Genomic DNA, 21243 nt, shown 5'->3' with positions numbered 1-21243 from the left:
GCAGCTGGTAAGGGGAAGCATTCATACTAAATCTAATGGCAGAGGGTTAATACACTTGTTTGTTCAACAATACTAAAACGTTAGTGTGTTTAAGTAACAGAACATTATGTTAGTATTGTACTTACTTTATTGTATGGAAAGAGTAGGTTTCTTCAAAGTTATTTTTGTACTTCAAATGCTGCTGCTTTTCAGGAAAGTGCTCTTCACTGCAATTGTAATAGAAGTTAGTGAATATGTGTGTTTATAGCACTTTTGTTAATGATTTTTTTGTTTTTGTAGTAGTAGTGTTTTCTGATAACTGAGCATAGTATGCACATGCACTTCCCTTTGCCTATGTGCATCCTGTATATTTTACTTACAATCTTTTAGTTGAATATGTTTTACAAATGAGTATAATAGTAAACGTATAGAGCACACTTGTTTTTTAAGGCTATGTTATTGGATGTTAGGAGATAGAAGAAATAATCATATGCATTTTTTTGCTTTTTTTACAGGGTAAATGGCAGAGATTGTACAGAAAAGCATGCAATGCATGCATTTGTGAAGGTGTGTGAAATAAAGAAGAAGGATTTGATGTAGAGGCAGTGGTGTTCTTTCAGCTGGGAGCCTTTCTAATGATATTGACTGTCTATGTGCATGAATGAAGATGCATTTACTCATCCTGGCTGCATGTAATTTTATAACACGGTAGACAGCCTTTTTCCATAGTTATACTGTTATTTTTCCCATATTTAATATGAAATAACATTTTTTAGATAGCTGTGTGTGTAAACAAAAATTTGGAGAGCAGACAGGTTTGCAAGTTACACTTGATCATAGCAGATGGGAGAAATTACAGCAAGTTCATTTTACAGTTTATACAGGGTAAGTGGCAGTTATTCATACCTGTAGTCTGTGTTCGTGCATGAATCTGCAAGTAGAAATCTTGGAGAGTTTTTATAATAATAATAATAATAATATAATAATTAGGCTTTTATATAGCGCTAGAAACCCTCAGGTGTCCGAGCGCTGCTTATTATTACCCACGGTGTGTGGTGCTCATTTATCGACCTCGGAAGGATGAAAGGTTGAGTTTGGCCCCGCCGGGATTCGAACCTGCGTTAACAGGCTCTGCACGGGTGTCAAAGCGAGCGCTCTACTCGCTGTGCCACTTGACCGGCTATCATACTATATTATAACATACTATATCAACTACTATAGTAGTTGTTGCTGTAGGTCCTTTGCAGTCACAGCCCAATTGTACTGAGAGTGATCAATCGTACATCTAAAGTGCTGATCTGTGATGATTGAGTTAGATGTAAAGTTCTTGGATGTGATTGGTGGATGGTTGTGTGACTGCTTAACAGTAGCCAATGAGGAAATGGTGCAGAGAGTGAAGTGGAAAGGGTAGAAGGGCTGTCCCAGTGTTACGCACTCCGCGGACACTGTGGCTGACCGCGGACAGGGCGTGCCACATACAGTGCTTCTCAACATATCTGGCATGGAAATAGGACTGTAGGGATCCGCCAATCGGGTGTTGAGGTAGTGGTTTGTGTTGAAAGAGGCTGTGTGTAGTGATGATGACAGAGCTGGAGAAAGTCAGGGTGTTGGTGGTTGGAGATATGTTTGTGCATGGTTTGGAGCAGTATGCTGAATGCAGGAATGTGGCAAACTATTTTGATGTTAAAGGAGTGGAGGTGGTGTGGAGCACTGTGCCTGGTTTCAATGTGCAAGGAATTGTACACGTTTGTGGAGATATGGGCAGGGTGAACAGTCCACATGTAGTTGTTTTGCACTGTGGTGCTTTGCATTTGGGCTATGTCAGTGCCCCTACTTTGTTGGAAGATCAGGAAAACTTGGTTGAGGCAGTAATGAAAAATACTTCCAAATGCCAAGGTTATTTTTCTGGTTTAGTACCTAGGGCAATATGGGAAAATAGTTCTGTTTTTTGTCCTCAGCCAAATATTGCTAAATGTGCAATCAACCGAGGCATGTGTGCTGTCATGCTTAGAGATTGCATGCTCTTTTGTAATAATGAGAACATTGATTCTGTTAATGTTGTTTATTTTAAAGAAGGTAGCATGTCTTTATCTTTTATGGGAAATGCCATGCTCTTTTGGAACATAAGGATTACTTTGGAGAAGTTAATGTGAAGATTTTTGGAGGAAAATAAGGAAATAAAACAAATAAATTACAAAATAAAAGATGTTTCTGAAGTATCTTAAAAAAAAACAAAAAAAGTCTCTTTTCAGAGCCAACCTCAAAGGGGAAATGGGGCACACTATTTAAATGTTCATTCCCCAATCTCTGATTTTACGATTTGTACGCGGACACTGCAGTTGTCTCTGCGGACATGGCGTATTACATATGGGGAATTTGAGGCTGAGAGGCATGCAAATGAGACTAAGCAGAGCAAGGGATTGGTCAATAAGGTTTACTGGGTGTGTTGTGTAAGGAGAGAGTTTGTCAGAAAGTCTTTTTCCTGAGAAGAGAGCAGATAGCTATGGATGTGTGTTTCAGAAAGCAGATTGTTTGGATTTTTGGAGATTTGGAGATAAATTGGTTGGAGGTGCATGCAGATCGCTGTGGAGTGTCTCTATTGGCATGTTTAGCCCTTTTATATGCCGAGTTGATGGATCTTTTTGGATAACCACGTGTTTTCAGACGTTTTTTAAGGTCTTGACCTTCCTGAATATAGTTTTCTAAATTAGAACAATTTCTTCTGACTCTCAGAAATTGTCCTATTGGAAGATTGCCATGTAGGACTAGCGGATGAAAGCTATTGAATTTAAGAAGGGTTTTCTTTTCGGTTGGTTTACGAAATAAGTTCATTTGTAAAAGGCCTGTTTCTGTTTTATAAATGAGAAGGTCAAGAAATGGGATTTGTTGTATATCATGTGTCATAATAAAATTGATGTCTTCATTATGGTTGTTTATTCAGACCAAAAAAGAATCTAACGGGGTAAGGTTACCTTTTTCACACCATAAACACGTTGTCTATATAACGAAACCATTTAATGATTAGTAAATGGATTGTCAGGGTAATATATGGATGTGACTTCAAAGTGGTCCATAAAGAGATTAGCTAGGTCCGGCGCAAAGGTCGCCCCCATGCTTGTCCCATGTATATGTTTGTAAAAATTGCCATCGTACAGGAAAAAGTTTTCAGTCAATGCTATACGAATACATTCAAGAATGAAGGATGTTGGGACTATAGTTAAGGTGTCGGTCCGTTTGTCTAGATATAGTTTCATGACCCTGAGACTTTCATCTTGTGGAATGCTCGTGTAAAGGGCAGTTACATCTAATGTAACTAGAAGATCTTCTTGGTCTATCCGTACTGAGTCAAGAATGTTAATCATACTGGTGGTGTCTTTTATGAATGAGTTCATAGATTTAACAAGAACCAGTCAGCATACATCGTTAAAGGCTCTAAGATGGAATTTATCGCTGAAACAAAAGGCCTGCCCAGTGGAGTGAGGGAATTTTTGTGTAGGGAGAAGGTAAAAGGCTGGGATAGTGGGGGAAACTTTGATCAAGAAGCGATGTTCGTCTGGATCAACCCACTCTTCATTCAGAGCGTGATCCATGAGGCTGTTGATTTCACTGATAAGGCGTTCAGTGGGATCTCTATCCAACTTGCACTAGAAGAGATGATTATGAAGTTGAGATGCTGCTTCCATTTTGTATAAATTGATGTCCCAGAGGACAATTCCACCACCTTTATCAGTTGGCTTTATATGAAAGGTGGGGTTATTTTGTAGAGATAAGAGAGCAGTCCTCTCTTCTTTTGTGATGTTATCTTTGTGATGGTTTTTAGCACTAAGCAAGTGTTTGGTTTACTCCCTGATCTTATTCTCCAAAGCGAGAATAGCTGGGCTCACCATACAGTCCAATGGGGTGAAGGTGGACGCTGGCTTAAGGCCCGTGGTGCTAGGTTGTTTAGTGGTGGCCAGCGAGTCTTTAAAGAAGTATTTTAATCAAATGATGTGAAAGAACTTTTGTTATTTGAGTTGGGTATCAAAGTCCTTTGCTTTTGTGACTGGGACCAAACTGAGTCAGTTTTTTAGAACTTTAATTTCTGAATCAGTCAGGTGATGAGATGACAAATTGAAAACCGGAATCACCAGCTCTGCGGGGGGGCCCCTACAGTTGCGGGTCTGCATCTTCGGAGGCCCTTGTTGCAAATTGCGCGTTCACCTGCCCCTCCCGCGAAGAAATAGGGGTTGGAACAGTTTAGGACATGTGTGTCTGGAATATCTTTGCAATTTGCAATGAGAGAAGGACTTGGGAAAGTCATGGACATGTATCCAAACTCCAGAGTAATTTTTCCCGCATTGCACACAGACAAATGTGGCTGTATTCTTTTTCATTTGGTCTACCAATGGATAAAGTAAGGCGCAATGTTAACAAGGCTCTTTGTTCCTTTGTGAGAGATGTTGGTATGTCCTCTTTTCAGAATGAAAATATTATTTTTTGTAGTACACACATTTTTCGCAGAGATGGAGTACATCTTACTTATGCCAGCAATCTAATTTTTCTGTGAAATATACAAAATGCATTCCAAAATTTTTTGGAATTACAGCAATCCATTTTGCAGTAGGTGTTGAGCATTTGAAGTTTTTGAAACACAAAAAACACCACAAAAAGGCTCTTTTCAGAGCCAGCACTTCCTCCCGTAGAAAAGGGCAATGGTTCTGATAGGGCAGTACCCCCAAAAAAAGTAATGTCCCCTGACTTCAAAAAATGCACAGGACCCTTCACCATTTATTTGGCACTTCTATTTTTAGACTGTGAAAGGTGGCTCTGAAAAGAGCCTTTTTTTTGCTTTTTATTGTTTTATATTTTTTGGGGTTTTTTAAACACAACACACAAGGAAAGGAGGGGAAAGGAGGGTAAGGAAGGGACACCAACCACAGGAATAAGAAAGGGCAGGTGGAGAGAGGTAGATGTAGGGTGGGCCTTATTGAGGTTGGTAGCAGTTCTTCTCATGCTCCTTGACCGCAGTCTCAAAAGCACTCTGAATGTTCTCCCCCCTGCAGAGTACTGCGTCGCAGTACATGCACAATATTTTGACCCTCCAAAGGTAAGGGTCAAAAGCATCATGAATGGCCTGCGAGGTAGCTGGAGAGATGCACTGTCCCACAGGAGTGTCTCTTGTCGTGGCAGGTGTGGAAACAGAGGATGCTGCAGGGCAACTCAACCTACTACATTTATCGCAAGGTACAACCATACGAATAGCCCCACCGTGGAACGACTTTAGGTGTTGCTTCATTGATGTGGTACCATAGCTATACGAACCAGGCTTGCCACGACTCAGCACCATCTTCAACTGAGTGCAGATCACATTGTTCGCACAAGCTTTTAGCACTCCATCAAGATTGGTAAATAACCGCCACACCCAAGACTCACGATGTGTGCTAGTAGTAGGGACTTCCACTACCTCATCCTCTTCATCCTTTTCATCACTCTCATCTGTATCCTCATGCCTGTTCCCTTCTGCAGGCCCTTGGGGAATTGGTCGTGGTGGAGGGGGTGGTGTTGAGACAGCAGTAGCAGCAGCAGCAGCCATGGATGCCATCAGGGTAGCTGAAGCAAAAGCAGCAAGAGAAGCAAAAGCAGCAAAAGCAGGTCAATCTGCAGTAGTAGAAAGACAGAATGAGGATGAGTTCTGGGGTGTGGCCTTTTATAGGGGTGCAGGTGCATGCTCCACGGACACCCGCACTGTCCGTGGACAGATCAAACACCAAGAAAGGGCCCAAAAAGTTCCAAAAGTATGTAGATCGCCAAGGACATTGTCTGCGACATGTGCAATGGTGAACATTTACTGGAAAATACCTCGGATTGCTCAAAAAATCACTTTTTAAATGTTTGGGGGCCCGGACAGTGTCCGCAAATAAGGACACACGCTCAGTGTGGTTGCAATCACATGATGACATCGCAGACACGTTCGCGAATGGGACGGCTGTCCGTAGGACAACAAATGCACTAGGTTAGTGGTGCGCATGCATGCGGGTGTTCTACGGACAGTGTTCTGGTCCCTGAACTAATTAAAAGTGCGACACATGTGCGGCAGACAGTTATGGACAGGCGCGATGTTCGTAGGACCCAAGGGTGTGGTACGCATGTGCGCAGGTGTTCTACGAACAGTGTTGAAGTCCCCGAATAAAATAAATGTGCATCAAAACCTTGTGGGCAGGTGGACGGGATATGTGTTCTACGGATATATTTATTCTGGATGCGGAAATTACGTACAGGGGAGGTGTTCTTAGGACACCCTTATTTGAATAGTTACCGACATGCAGACGGATTTAGTGTCCTGCGGACACCCTAATTTTACCTACAGACAGTGCAAACAGGAATAGTGTTCTTAGGACACCCCCATTTTTGGTTAATTACAGACAGGCGTACATCTTTAGTGTTCTAAGGACACCTCCATTTTAATTATGAACAGTACGAACAGATATAGTGTCCCTAGAGCACCACCATTTTGGTTAATTACAGACAGGCGGACATCTTGTGTGTTCTAAGGACACCGCCATTTCAATTACAAACAGTACGAATGGGTATATTGTCATTCAAACACCTTCATTTTGGTTAATTGCGGACAGGAGGATATCTTGTGTGTTCTAAGGATACCACGATTTTAATTACTGACAGTATGAACAACTATAGTGTCCTAAGGGCATCCCCTTTTTGGTTAATTGCAGACCTCCCAGACACCCGTGCTGTCCGCGGACACCCTAACTGCCTTTTTAAAAAAAAATAAGACACAGGCATATCGTAAGAACACACTTAAAATGTTATTATTGTTTAACAGTATACGAATTACGAAAGAGAGGGTGAAGCACAAACTGAAACAAATACATGGGAATTAGGAGTTTGGACATGATGTATTGGAGGGGAGGAAGGATGGAAGTCTCATTTTAATGTTTTTGTTGCTGGGGAGGGTTTGGGGATAGTTGGCTGGGACATGGAGAGGGGGAACAGGTACATGTGGGACAGTGATATTTAGTGTTTTCTTTAATGTGGTCCTCCACAAACTGTTTTATAAGAATTACATTTTTCAGTAAAATATCAATTTTTAGTTCCATTCATTTCAGTGTATCTTCTAATGTCTCTCTTGATATATTATTTGTAGTTTATGTATGGTCTGTTAAAAAATGTGTTAAGTACACATAAAGTAATGGTTATTAATTGGCTTATATAGAGAAATGTTGTGTATACCATTAGGAACACTGGCTTCACTCATTTCATCTTGTGGCAAATTTTCTTCCAGCCATTCCAAAGTACTGGACATTTCTGTTTAAAAAGAATATATGTTTTTTTATTGTACCTAATACAGAAAGTTTATAAATATATGAAATACATGTAGTGTACTTAATAGTTTCTTGCAAACGTTGCTGTAACTAGTGTAGGTATGATCTTGCTTTTTGCTGTGCAGTTTCTGTGAGGTAATTTTGTTGGTGGCATATTTATTTTGTTTTGGTATATTCCATTATATTGCAAACGCTATTTCAGTGGATGGTGATGTCTTACATATACAGTTACCACTTCTTATTTATTATTAAATGTAATGTATTTATGTGGTGCTTTTTGAGCATGTTCTGTGTTTTTATTGTATGATACAATGATGTAAGATACCCCCTGAGTTTATGGATAGTGTTGATGGTGACCGGGTCTGTCCACGGACAGGCGCACAGTCCGCAGACAACAAAATCATTAGCGGGGGTAGGGGGTATATGTATGCAAGCTAGGGGAATCCTAGTAAACATTTATCAAATTTATATTATCTATTTCTATATTCAGTGAGAAAACTTTGTTAAAGGGGTATTATGGTTAGGCTTAGCTACTAAAAACCTATGAAATTCAGTGAAAAAAACTTTGTTAAAGGGACATTATGGTTCCAAGTAAAACTGAAACACCCCTGCAATTTGCCAGTTATGGTAAGCTAAGCAACCATAACTCACGCCACCACCGGGCACTGCTAAGATTAACACCTAGGACATCAAATATGACATCACAAATTATTTTTTTCCCATAGATATAATGGGAAAAAACTTTGCTCACACCTACAGCTCAAACCACTAGACGGATTTCCACAAAATTTGTAGCAGGAGCAGCAGCTTAGTCCCGAAAGTGTGCTTTTGTTAATTTGGTGTAAATCCGTCCAGTAGTTTTTTTTTTTTTTATTACCAAAACCTAAGGCAAAAATATTAGTGATACCTAACGTGTTCGCCGATTGGCTGGAGTGAGGCGTGAGGTGCGTCACATTGTTTTGATGTGCCTGCCATCTTGGATCACAGCGCAGCAGCGAACAGAGGTAAAATGCAATTTTGGACATGTGTTGGTGTGCAGGAGTGCTTGGGGAGGGTTGGGGAGTAAGAGATGGGTCAAATACTGTATTTGTTTAGGTGACAGGTGCCCCTGATGTGTTCGCTATGTCAGCGGTTTTCGCGGCTGTCTGCGGACATAATAAATGCACTACTTGCTATTTTACTTTAGTATGAGGATGGTTTTTGGGTGTTAGTAGAGCACTGATTGTAATTAATATCCCCTATAAGCAGCCCACATACCACAGTCCAAATTTTTGGTAGCATAGGTGTGTTATGCTGCAGTGGTTGCGGCCAGGGCCTAGAGTCTTGGGTGCCTTCAGCCATGCAGACTCTAGGCCCTAGCCGCAACCACTGCAGCATAACACACCCATAGAATCAAACACCCATCAAATATCCACAACCCAAATGTTTGTGTACTGTTTCATTTGTAGAGTTTGTATGTGAAGTGTTGTCTAGGCTATGCATTTAAGATTGTAGAGTTTGTAACAAGCACTGCGTCATAAGATATGCTTGGAAGTAAACATTTTGGATTGTGGTGTATGGTTAGATGTTTGCTTGAATGGGTGTGTATTGCAGAGGTGTTTTAGAGTCCATTGTTGTTATACTTACTGGTTGAGTTTTTTGTGGTTGTATGCAGTTTTTTCATGACATGGGTAACTGGACTAGACATCTGTTTGCTTTTTGCAGATTCTTGTGGCAGTTAGATACATGTTGGCATATTGTAACTGTGCACAGTGTTGAAGTTGAAGTTTTGCTTATGTTCATAGACAGATTACATATTAAATTTTGGTTTTAAGAACATTAAGTAAGCTTTTACAAGATTTGCTGGTAATCTCTGCTTTAAAGTAATGCTACTATCATTACATTCGAACCATCCACAATTCTTTTTTATATATGCAGTGTAGTGACCTGCATTGGTTGTTGCTCCTGGGTGTTAGATTATACCTATTGTTTTGAAGGTTTTCTTACCAAGTGGTATTTGACCATGTGTGAATCCAGTCAGCTTACAGTTGTTTTTGCTATCATCTGCATTGTAACTTAAAAGCATTACTATTACATATTTACTATGTGTCTGTATTTGTAAGGTGGAGTGCTTATCTGAATTGCAGGTAGTACATAATCTTCCAGGGTTTGCATTTTGTACAAGTTGCTGAAATGGAATTTAGAAGTTGAAATTGACCAGTTTCTGTTGACTCTTGAATTATTTCAATGGTTTCTCTCAGGTTTTCATCAATATTCATTTCTTCTTCTTCAATTTATTGAAATGATTGGGCGGACCTACGCAGACACTTCCCCATCCAAAAGGATGATGTGCACCTAACCCTCCATTCATTCACACAGCCCTCACATTCTCACAACTCCTTCCACCGCCCCGTCTGCCCCACAAAATCCAGCAGCACACTGCTCCTCTCCCTGCCTCTCACCCCGACTCCTCCCAGCAAAGCCTTCCCACTCATTTCAGCCACGCCCAGCGCAGACAACCGAACCCTCATCATCTCTCTCTCCTCAACATGTCTCTCACACGCAAGCAGAAAATGTCCCACAGTCTCAGGCACCCTACACACCGCACAATCCCTCGACTCACGCTTCCCCACTCAAAGCAGACTGTCATTCAGCCCCACATGCCCTATCCTCAACCGATTCAGCATCACCTCCTCCCTCCTCCTCCATTCCAGTTTCCCTGCATCCACCTTCACAGACACTTTCTCTCGGACACCAAACATCCACCTGCCCTTCACCCCACTCTTCCACCTCTCCTGCCACTCATCCCTAACCCGCTTCACCACCACAGCCTTCACCTCATCCATGCTGAAAGGTATCCTCACATCAACCGCTCCTCTCCTCATGCCTTCACCCGCTGACAAATCCACCAATTCATTACCCAAATTGCCACTGTGATTGGGGACCCACGCCAACTCCAGATCCATCCCCCCACGCACACACCGATCAATCTTCCTCCTGATGTCCAAAATCACATCCTTCCTATCACCATCCCCTGCCATAATCACCTGCAACCCACTCAATGAATCCGAGAACACCACCACCTTCTCATACCCCAACTCACACACCCTATCAATCGCCAATGCAATCGCCACCAACTCAGCCGTACAAATCGATGCGTCATCCACATTGGCCATCTCACCAAATCCGTACCCGTCACAGCCAACAACTCGCCCACACCCCACTGCACCCCCTTCTCCCACATGTGAAACTCCAAAGTGCCCCCCTTCTTCCTCCACCGGTCCCTATAATAGTCAAACCTCCAATTATACTGCAAACATTCACGCACCGGATGAGCCACACTCTTCGCACTGCACTTTACCCACCACCTCATATTCAACACATCCCTCCTCAACCCCAACGGCATCTCTCCCACAAGCACCTGAACCGCATTCACTGGAGAGGACCTCATCAAACCCGAACACACCCTCAATGCTCTCGCCTGCACCCTATCCAACCGCAGCTTCTGACTCGCTGTGAAACCTACTGCCACCTGACATCCAAAATCCATCACACTCAAAATCAGCCCCTTATACAACATTCGTAAACACTTCTGCTGCGCACCCCACTCTTTCCCAGACACCACCCGCAACAAATTCAACCTACGTTTACACTTGTCCACCACACCATCCACCTGCGAATTCCATTTCTTTGTAGTATTCATTGTTGTTTTTTAGATATTGCAGGGCTTGTCTAACTTTATGTAAGTCCACGAGTCGTTGCCAATTTCTTTTGTCTTTTGTAGGTACGCCATTTACTAAGATAATGAAAGATTTATCTATTGGCTGTTGCACTGCTAGAGAGGGTAATTGATGGAATAAATGTGCGCCGAAATTTGTGGCGCAAGCTGGCGCTAGCGTGAAAAAGCTAGCGCACGCCTGCGAATCGCACGCGTGCGATTCATGGAAGGCCATGTGCGTGTTTTTCCTGGGATGTGTGCCAAATCTGCGCTTACCTTACACATCACTGTGACTTTTGAAATGCATGCACGACAGGAACGGGGAAAGCGCACAACTACTTGTGCACACACCTAAAAAGGGGGCAGAACATGGGGAATGGGGAACAAGGCGTGAAAATGTAGGCATAATGTGGGAAGTACCGCTGGGAAACACATGCAACGCCCACATGCTAGTGAACAACACGTATTCATGGAATTGAATAGGGAAAAAACGTGCATGTCAAAACACTCGCCCACGCACAAATACGCCCGCCACACAAAAGCAGGCGGAAGCGCCCCTGCGCAGCATAAAAGTGCGCACAAACAACAAACAAGCATATACAGCTATGATGAATGTCCCATTCCTCGCAGCAGTGATTGTGGGACACCGCAGGAGGAGGAGAATAGCCAGGCCCCACATTTTTTTGCCCATGACCAGCCTTTTTGGGATGCCTGATGACCAGGTCTATGGCAGGTATAGGTTTCCACCTCATATCATCCTAGAGCTGGTCATAGAGTGGGAGGATGAACTCACATCACCCACCCTGTGCACCCAGGCATTGAACCCCTTGGAGAAGGTAATCAATGTACTGCATTATTTGGCCACAGGGTCATTTCAGCAGACAACTGCCATAGTGGGAGGCATCTCACAGCCCAGACAGTCACGTTGCCTACATCAGGTGTTGGCAATCATCACTGCGCGCCCCTCAGTCCGCAGGCACATATACATGCCCAGAACACCCGCAGAAAGGCAGGCCATGGTCCAGGACTTCTACAGGGTGGCACACTTCCCCAAAGTGCTCTGTGCCGTAGATTGCACCCATGTGGCCCTAAGTCCACCTAGGGCCACTGAAAACATCTACCGCAACCGCAAGCACTGGCATTCCATCAACGTGCAGGTTGTATGCAATGACAAGGGAATCATCACCTCTGTCTATGCAAACTATCCAGGGTCCACCCATGACAGTTTCATATACAGAATGTCCGCCCTGAGCCGGGCCCAGGAAGCATGGCAACACATGGCTGATAGGTGAGTCCAAATGCCTGTGCACATACATGCATGTCACACAAAGACAAATACACAAGCCCAACTAATGACAACCATTATCAAATTACCTGGGGACAGCGCCTGCCCTCTGAGCACCTACATGATGACACCAATACGGAACCCCACCACACCACCCCAGGAAAGATACAATGCAGCCCATATTGCAACCATGGCCATAGTGGAGCGCACATTTGGAGTGCTGAAGTCAAGCTTCCGCTCCCTTGACCGCTCTGGCGGACAGCTACTATATGCACCCCGAGTAGTGTGCAAGATCATTGTGGCAGCATGTGTCCTGCACAACGTTGCAATACGGCGGGGCGTACCGGTGGACATGGTGGTCCCCCCACATCCCCAACCACATGCATGCCCGCTGCCCATGAGAAGGGAAAGGGCATGTGGCGAGGCAGCCCGTACCCAGCTTGTGGCCACATTTTTCACCTAAACTCCACCTCCTGCAGAGTGCACACATGGCTGGCACATACCAGGTCACAATCGATGATGAGAAAGGGACAGTTAACTGTCACAACCTTACCACCCTGAGAATGTGTCCATAGAAGTGCCACATTGTGTGCATCCCTAGCTACTTAAACACAACCAATCCCATGTGACCAAAAGGAACACATGCAAGGTACTTATCCCAACCCCCCTGCAAAACAGGCCATGAAAGTACTGGTATGCCACCCAAAACCTCCCAACACCCATCACCCCTGTCTGCCACACCATACCATGGTATGCAACGGCAAAACATCAAATCATATGCACAACACATGACACAATAGTCATGAAGTGCCACGTGAGAAATGTAAATAGGCACTAGGCAATTACACCTGACATGTAATCTGAAGAAATGACTGACCAAAACCTCACACCCTAAAAACTGTAACACACATGCATGCCACCAGTGGTGCAAGCAACAAAAGTCAGAATGCCTGTTGCCATGCACATTGGACAATAGCAAATTGGCATTACAAACACTGTGTGCTGCGTGTGCGTCCCCTGCAGCACACCGCTCACCGGACAGCACAGTAAGTGTGCATTGCATTGGGTAAACACCTTGAACATCATGAAAAATAAGTACAATCAACAAAATAGTAGCCTGTGATGCATGTACACGATCAATGAATTGGAAGTAAACATGGATTGTAGGGACACATCATGCCTGAGAAGGCAATCTGGGTGCACTTGTGTGCATGGTGTTGCCGTAGTTGGTGTGGGGGGCGTTGCCTAAGTGTTTGTGTCAGTAGGGACATGCATCGAATACATGCATGTGAAATTAAGTGAGCCTCAGTGTCCTGTACACAGCATATGTGAACATTGCACTCACACCACACCAATCCCCTGACACCTCAAAATCAAAACCAACATAGGATCAGCCATTGACCAGCAGAACAAATCATGTACAGAATACCCCACATCGACAATGGCAGACAGTGAGCAATCACTGATTCATTGAAAATCCTTATAGGGCCTACACACAAAGTGCATCAAAGTGCCTCAAGGAGGGAGGGAACAAGGAAGAATAACAGTACATTCAAACACGTCCTTCAAACAGTCCAGAATAAGAAAATTAACTATCAAATCAAAGTACATAGTACAATTGCTTGTAACAATAAGGGAGAGTCTGGGGCGGGAATGTGTAAAAACAAAACTAACATCAACATTGCTATGTCTGACAGCAATAGTTGCAGTGCAAAAGTCACATAAGGAGGGGGGTGAGGGAAGAGGAGGGAAGAGGTGAGGAGATTAACAAAACAAGTGACAAACTATGTAAGGTCAATGAAGAATCAAGGTAGTGCTGGGGAGTGGGAGAAGAAACACAGAAGGGAAAGGGGGAACAGATGACCTGTAATCAGTGGTGGAGGGACTGATGATAATAGTAAGTGCCAAAATAAAACTCAAAAAGGTGAAGGTGGGGGGTGGAATGACGGAGGCAGAGGGGGAAGTGTCTGCAAAGAACAAGCAGCTACGTATCACCATGCCTGATGTCAATTGGGGTAGTGCCGGAAAAAGACAGACACAGGACAAGGAGGAGGGGAAAAGGTGGTGGAGAGGGAGAGGGATGAGAGGAGGGAGGAGGGGGCCAAGGTGTAAATGCAGGAAGGAGGAGAGGGGGAAAGAAAGCGCACACAGGGGGCAGAGAGAAAGAAGGGGGTGTGTGATGGTGAAGGGGGGAGACAGAGGGAGACTGGTGAGGGGCAGGTGGAGACTGGTAGGGGGCAAGAGAGACATGGGGAGACTGGCAGGGGGCAGGTAGAGACAGGCGGTGGCAGGGAAGTCAGGGAGAGGCTGGCAGGGGGAAGGTAGAGACAGGCGGGGGGCAGTGGAGACAGGGGGAGACTGGCAGGGGGCAGGTGGAGGCAGGCAGGGGGCAGGGGAGACAGGGGGACAATCAAGGGACCCAGAAGGGTGGTGGACAGGGGTAGACAGGGCCTCCATTGTGGGCCTTTCGTAGTGGTGGCAGGCTCCAGCCTCCTGGTTGGCCGAAAATGCCACAAGGGCCAAGCGCAACCAATGGGAGGGGGGAGCAGGTCTAGGCCACAAACATGACAGTCAAGTCAAAAGCAATGCGGCCATATTTCCAATGGTACAACAAAACACCAGGCAGGGCTGCAAGAGGGCCAAAGCAGGGGAAGAAAGGAACTGGGGGTAGTTGAAACGCCTGGTGACAAAGATAACTCAGCGTGCAGTGTTCATGTGGCATATCAAAATTACTGTAGGCCAAATGCCCCAATGCAACATTGTCAGCACACTGACCCCTCCCACCATCAGTGTGTGTTACACAGCCAAAGGGTGCATGGTACCACCTACAGCAGGAGGTGCATGAACATAGACAGTAAATTAATAAAAATCATAAGCAACGTGATGAAATTCACAGTCAACAGAATACTCACCAAAATGAAGTGCAGACATGCATTGGAGAAGCCATCTGGAATACCCACTCCCACTAGAGGTGTACACACAAGTAGGACTGCAGGCTGGCCACAGATATGACGAAAGCCCAATGCCCCTGTGTGAGATCCTGTCACACCGAGCCATCCTTGCGAGCCCATGGAAAGGAGAGGCAGGAGTAGCATATGTGTCAGGACCCCAAGCAAAACACATACAAGAGACAAGCCTGAATGGGCCCTGCTGAAACACACAGTGTATGCCTTCAAATGCCACAAAACACCACACTGTCACATGAATGCACAATAGACAAAAAAAAAAAATACTTGCAGGAAACAAAAAAAATCAAACATGTCCAAATATGACCCAGGGGTGGGGGACACCCTGGAGGGGGGGAGGTACAGGGGGCACCTCAACACCCATATGTGTAGATGTTGAGATTTAAAAAAAAACTCACTGGGCTCAGTGCCTGCACGAACGACCTATGTGGGAGATAGGTTGTTGTCGTCACCCTCTGGATGGAAATCACAAGATAGACGTGGCACAGTTGCCTCACCATGCCCATCCATGCCTTGCCCCTCAGCGGCAGCAAGCTTCGAGTCTGGTAAGCCAGGTCCTGCATGGCAATGACACGTAGGTCTGCATGCATTACCTCACGTGTCAAACGTGCTTCCTCCTGCAAGGACACACGTGTAAGACGGAGTTCAGACTGCATGGCCTCACATGACATACTGAGTTCCTCCCGGCTTGCAGGGAGTTCAGCTGAGATGGTTCTTTCAAGCAGCTCCATCCTGTCTTCTGCCTGCCTACTGTCGTCCATCATGAGAGCACCCAGAGTAGATCGAGGGTTTGGTGTTCAGCCCTCAGGGCCTCGCGGTGTGCCTCTGCCTGAGCAGAAATAGTTTGATGCAGAGCCACCATTTCAGCCTGGCGCCCCCTGTCAGAGGCCGCCATGCCCAGCCTGAGTGAGCAGCATGTGGATCGCGTAGCCTGCTGCTGGAGCTGCACTTGCCTTTCAGGGGGAGGATGGAACAGGCCACACTTTCCATACCTTGAGCCAACAGCTCAACTGCTCCCCCCTGTTGCTGTGCTATGGCAATAATGGCATGCTCCCACTCAGTTGACCCCAGTAGTGCACAGCCACCGCATTGCCAGACACGACACCTGCCGGGACCAAGGAGCCGTGGTCCTTGCTGGGTTGGTGCCGCCCGCGGCTGCAGGACTGCATCCTTCCGTCGACCTGATGCCCCAGGAACATGGCCAACTGGTGTGGAGTGTGACCCTGCACCCGTAACCACCACAGGCAGACATTCCAACCCCACCTGGCCCCCTACTGCAGGTGTTACCGACAGAAGATCATCCAGCACAGGTTCACTTACCGGCGACGACACGTCATGTTGCAGATCCGGCTCAACATAGTGGTCAGAGGATACATCAGAGCCTGACTCAGAGTCCGCTCTGGACACGGCCTGGAGCACCAGAGGGTTCTCGTGGGCTGCCACCCCACGAACACCACTGGTGCCTGGATGGTTATGTGAACTGACCACCTTGTCTGGGATGACATCTTCATCCTCTGCCTCCAGTGCTTCATCACCTGCAACATAAACAAAAGAAACAAGAACATGCATGTCAGTAGCACGTACCACACACGTACAGATCACAACATTGACAGCCAACACATGAAGCAGACATATCACATGCAACTCAAAGCCCAACAAGCATCCATTGGCATTGCAATGCAAGGGTATCCCGAAAGCAGAAAAGGATGTGTGCAAAATGTGAAGCCAACACATGTTTTGCATGTTACCCATCACCTGCATCACACACAACCTCTAGCAGGCACATATCCAAGGCAGAAATGAGAGATGCATGTAGCATAAGCATGTGGGAACACACAAATAGCCACAGCTGGCAATCACACCAAACACACCATGACACATGTAACATGCATGTTCACATGCAGCACTCAACAAACATCGATTATGCAGAGTACATGTGTCACAGAAGGCACCTACGCTACTGTGTTTCGATACAGTGAAAGGAGGGACATGGGTACATACATGGCAGGTCACTATGACTCAGCAGCATTGTGTTGGCATGTTGAAGGGCTGAACTTGGCACAGGATTCGGTGTGTGCAGTGCATGTGTACTCCCTCAACTTCCAACATCAACATGTACGTAGTGATGTCAATCTCCAAATGTGACGGCAGTGTAAGGGCAATTGCAGTCATCATGTGCAAATGGCATGCACCATGTAGCATGGATACTGTGAAACACCCACCCTCTGGGCAATAACAGGGAGGCACTGCATGGCAATGAAAGGTTCACCATAGAACTGTGCATTGGCAGACAGTGTTGGCATGCGTCTATTGCATGTTGTCAGTCAAATGTCACTACAGCCGATGAAAAGTGGACATGATGCAGGACAGATGAAGAACCATCAGTAGTACGCCCATGCAAGCAGAAGACACAACACCAGTTGAAAAGAGGCAGTGGGACTGTAACAGGGGGAGCCATGTGCATGACACAGATGTGGACACCCTAAAGTCATGCGTGATGACACACAGACCCACAGTGAGCATGAAATGGCTGTCCAAATAACATGACACTTGGATCATCCTGGAGACATACTACAATGAGCAGGCGGTCAAGGACACCTAGGGGCATACATGGAATGCACATGGATAATGAATGTGCACACATGTTTACGGGGAGCCACTGCCATCAGCACAGAGTGAGACACACTGCACCAAGGACAAAGGATGTATATGACATGATATGACATCTCATCAAGATTGCCCTCGTACACAAGTGGCTCAGAGCGCAACCAAGCAAAGGGAGGGGAAAAGGGAGAAAAGGAAATGGTGACGGTGTACCGATGAGGAGGATGTCAGTCTTACTGGCATTTAGACAGAGATCGTTGGCAGTACACCAATTCCAAATGTCAATGAGGCAATCAGAAATGAGGGAGGGAGGGAGGGAGAAGAGGTAGCCGAGGGCAGCCTGGAAATGGGTTGGGTGTCATCAGCATAGCACTGGAAGTTGTAGCAGAAAATGAAAATGCAGTAGGCGAGAGCTGCCAGGTGCTATTTGGAAAGCAAGGCCGAGAGCTCAGTCCCCTGGTGAACACCACAGGTAGAGAGGAAGATTGATGAAAGGAAGAACCCAAGTTGTAGCTGGAAGGGTCACACACGCCAAAAACACATGTAAGTGAGTAACACACATCAATACTCACCGGACGATGCATCATAATCCATCCTCTCTCCAACTCCGGGGATTTGTTTTTCCGGGATGAACTCTGCAGCAATCTCCTCATGCTGAGTGAGTTCATCCTCCTCTGGTGCTGGCCCACCACCAGTCACCAGAGACATGGAATAATTGGAGGCACTCTTTTGTTTTACACTGCATTGGAGGTCATTCCAATGCTTGTAGCAGTCCTGAGCCTTGCACACCTGGAATCCCATGGATGTCACACCATCCGTAACATGCTACCAGTGGACCCAATGCTGGTGATGCAGTGTATGGCACTGTGGGCCCACACGCAATTTGCATTGGTGTGCCGACACATAGTCCACAAGGAAGTCCAGTTCCTGCTTGCTGAAAGGCTTCTTCCTCCATGTGCTGGATGCCGGAGCCGTGTCTGGGGTCTCAGCCTCTTGCGCAGGAGCACACTTCCTCCTTTTGGGCAGTGGTACTGACCCTAAGTGGCCAATGTGGCCCTGATCAGTGGGGGTAGTGGCGCAAGGGAGTGGGTGTTGGAATGTGGACAGAAGGTCTGGCTTGCCTGACTCACTGCTGGGGTGGTGTTGGCTGCATTGCCCATGCAGTTACCACCAGCCGGCTGCTTGGGGCAGCAGATGTCATAACTGCCCCAGATCCATATGCCCCAGTCCCAGTTACACTGGAAACACATGACCAGCACCTCCGGACAAGATGGAAATCATCCTGAGAGTCCTCATCACACAATGCAACATGCGCTGCCTGACCGCGAGCCCGGGTGGTGGTCCCCACAGCTGCACCTGCAGCTACCACCACCGGTGGGCCTGTGACAGCAGATGTAAGTTGCAGTTGGGTCCTATGGTTGCCAGGTTGTGATGCAAAAGCTGCATCTCCAGGTGCAATAGGGGTGGTGGCATGTCTGCATCAGCACATGGCTGGGGATCCTGCCCCAGTGGTGCACCCATGCCTCTTCCCTTTCTGTAGCCACCCTGGCCACCCTGGACTCCCTGTCCCACCTGGTCTCAGCACCCACGTGCCTGACCACGCCCAGCCCTGGGAGACACCCAACTTTGCCGTCCTTAGTCTTTGGTGGCCTCCCAGCCATGGCACAGGTGGTAAATAGCCTATGGGAGGTGCACTCAACACTTGTCCTGGGCAATTGGATTGAAGGGGTCAGGGTACTGGATGGAATAGGTACTCCTGTGCTCCTGCAAGGCTGTCTGTGACCCCTGGGGAAAAATTATGGGTCATGCAATGCTCAGCCCCCCAAAAATGTTTTAAAAATTAAAAAATAAAAAAATAAATAAAAAAAAATGTATTATAAAATAGTACAATTTCAAAAGAAAAACGTGCATGCAACCCCGGTAGCCCATGTGCGTGGATTTTACCTCCAGCAGTACGGTGTGGCACCCAGGGCCACAAAAAACACATACGCGTGGAACACGATGGCTACTATGAACTCGAAAACAGTACGCGATGCACAAGGGAAACCACAGTGGGAAAAATAGCATGCACGACTCACCGTCTGCCTTGCATGGAAAAGAAAAAGAAAAACAAACGCGCTTGTGCACGTAGGCAACACCCCATTAAAATAAGAGGTACAAACTTCAAAAGCTGTGAAGTAATCGCCTGTGAATCCAGAGGAGTAAACAGATGCAACGGTCTCCATGAAAAGCATACACAATGAACTGCTGGCCCACGCTCAACTTTAACCCATGCTGAAGGCAATGCCCACGCGCGTAATGTCACTGGCACGCTTACGCACTAAGGCCCTTTCATCGAATTACACGCATTCACACACGGATGTGCTGTTTTTGTAGGTGCGGATTCACTATGCACCTGTACGAGGGAAATGCCCGCGAGCATCATGTCACTTACGTGCTTACCCGCTAAGGCCCTTTCCTCGAATGACATGCTGACGTGATGTTTTTTCGTGTGCCAATTCACTCTGCATCCAGCTGGCCACGGGACAACACACGGAAGACCACGCTGCTGCCCAAAAGGCCATTTTCCTGCCCCCCAGAACCCCAGGAGCCTCCTATGAGCCATCTGCTGCTGCCTGCCTGCCTGCCTGCCTGATGACAACAGTGCCCGGCCATTTGGTGCCTGCACATCAGCCATCTGCAGGGGTCCAGTTGCTGTGACCACCCCTGTTGGAACAGAAGACTCCCGACTGGTGTTCCATTGCTCCACAGCCCAGCCCCAGGACCCAGTTGCCCACCCACACCTGTGTCAGGGGTTGCCATGTCTGACGCAACACCATCCAGCACCAGTGGCAACTCCCATGCAAGGAAGGACGGAAGAGGATCTGGACGGGCATAGTGTGTGCCATCAACGTGGAGGGGGTGGCACCCCATGACATCAAATACGTCCAGAAGTGCTGGGAGGACTACAAGTCCAGGACCCTCAAGAAGGCCTGGTGTCTCTTGGACGCAGTAGATCCAGTGGAGCACCGGGGCCACCTTACCACCCATCAGATGAGGGTCCTGGAGCGCATTCACCCAGTGCTTCACCACCAGATCCTCTGGATGCAGGCCAGTCTGGAGTCGAGTGGTACATGGCCATGCATTCTCCTTTAAAACAGTGCATGTAGCAGTGTGGTGGTAGTTAGCTACTTGGCTGTATGTGTGACATGGATCATGTATGGATGTGTGTGCAGGGACATGATGGTGCTGCATGTGAGTCCAGTCAGGTGTGACCCACATGGATGGTGTATGTATTACAATGCATCATGCACAGCAGCATGCAGAATGCACACATGTATGTATGCCTGTGTCTGTACTTGGACATGTTTGGGGTGTGAGTGATGGGTGCTGCTGTCATGGACATGCATGGTG

The sequence above is a fragment of the Ambystoma mexicanum genome, chromosome 9 (assembly GCF_040938575.1).
Source record: "Ambystoma mexicanum isolate Mex_15411 chromosome 9, UKY_AmexF1_1, whole genome shotgun sequence".
Classification (NCBI taxonomy): domain Eukaryota; kingdom Metazoa; phylum Chordata; class Amphibia; order Caudata; family Ambystomatidae; genus Ambystoma; species Ambystoma mexicanum.
The sequence above is the reverse complement of the archived record's forward strand: the minus strand, read 5'-3'. Positions refer to the sequence as shown.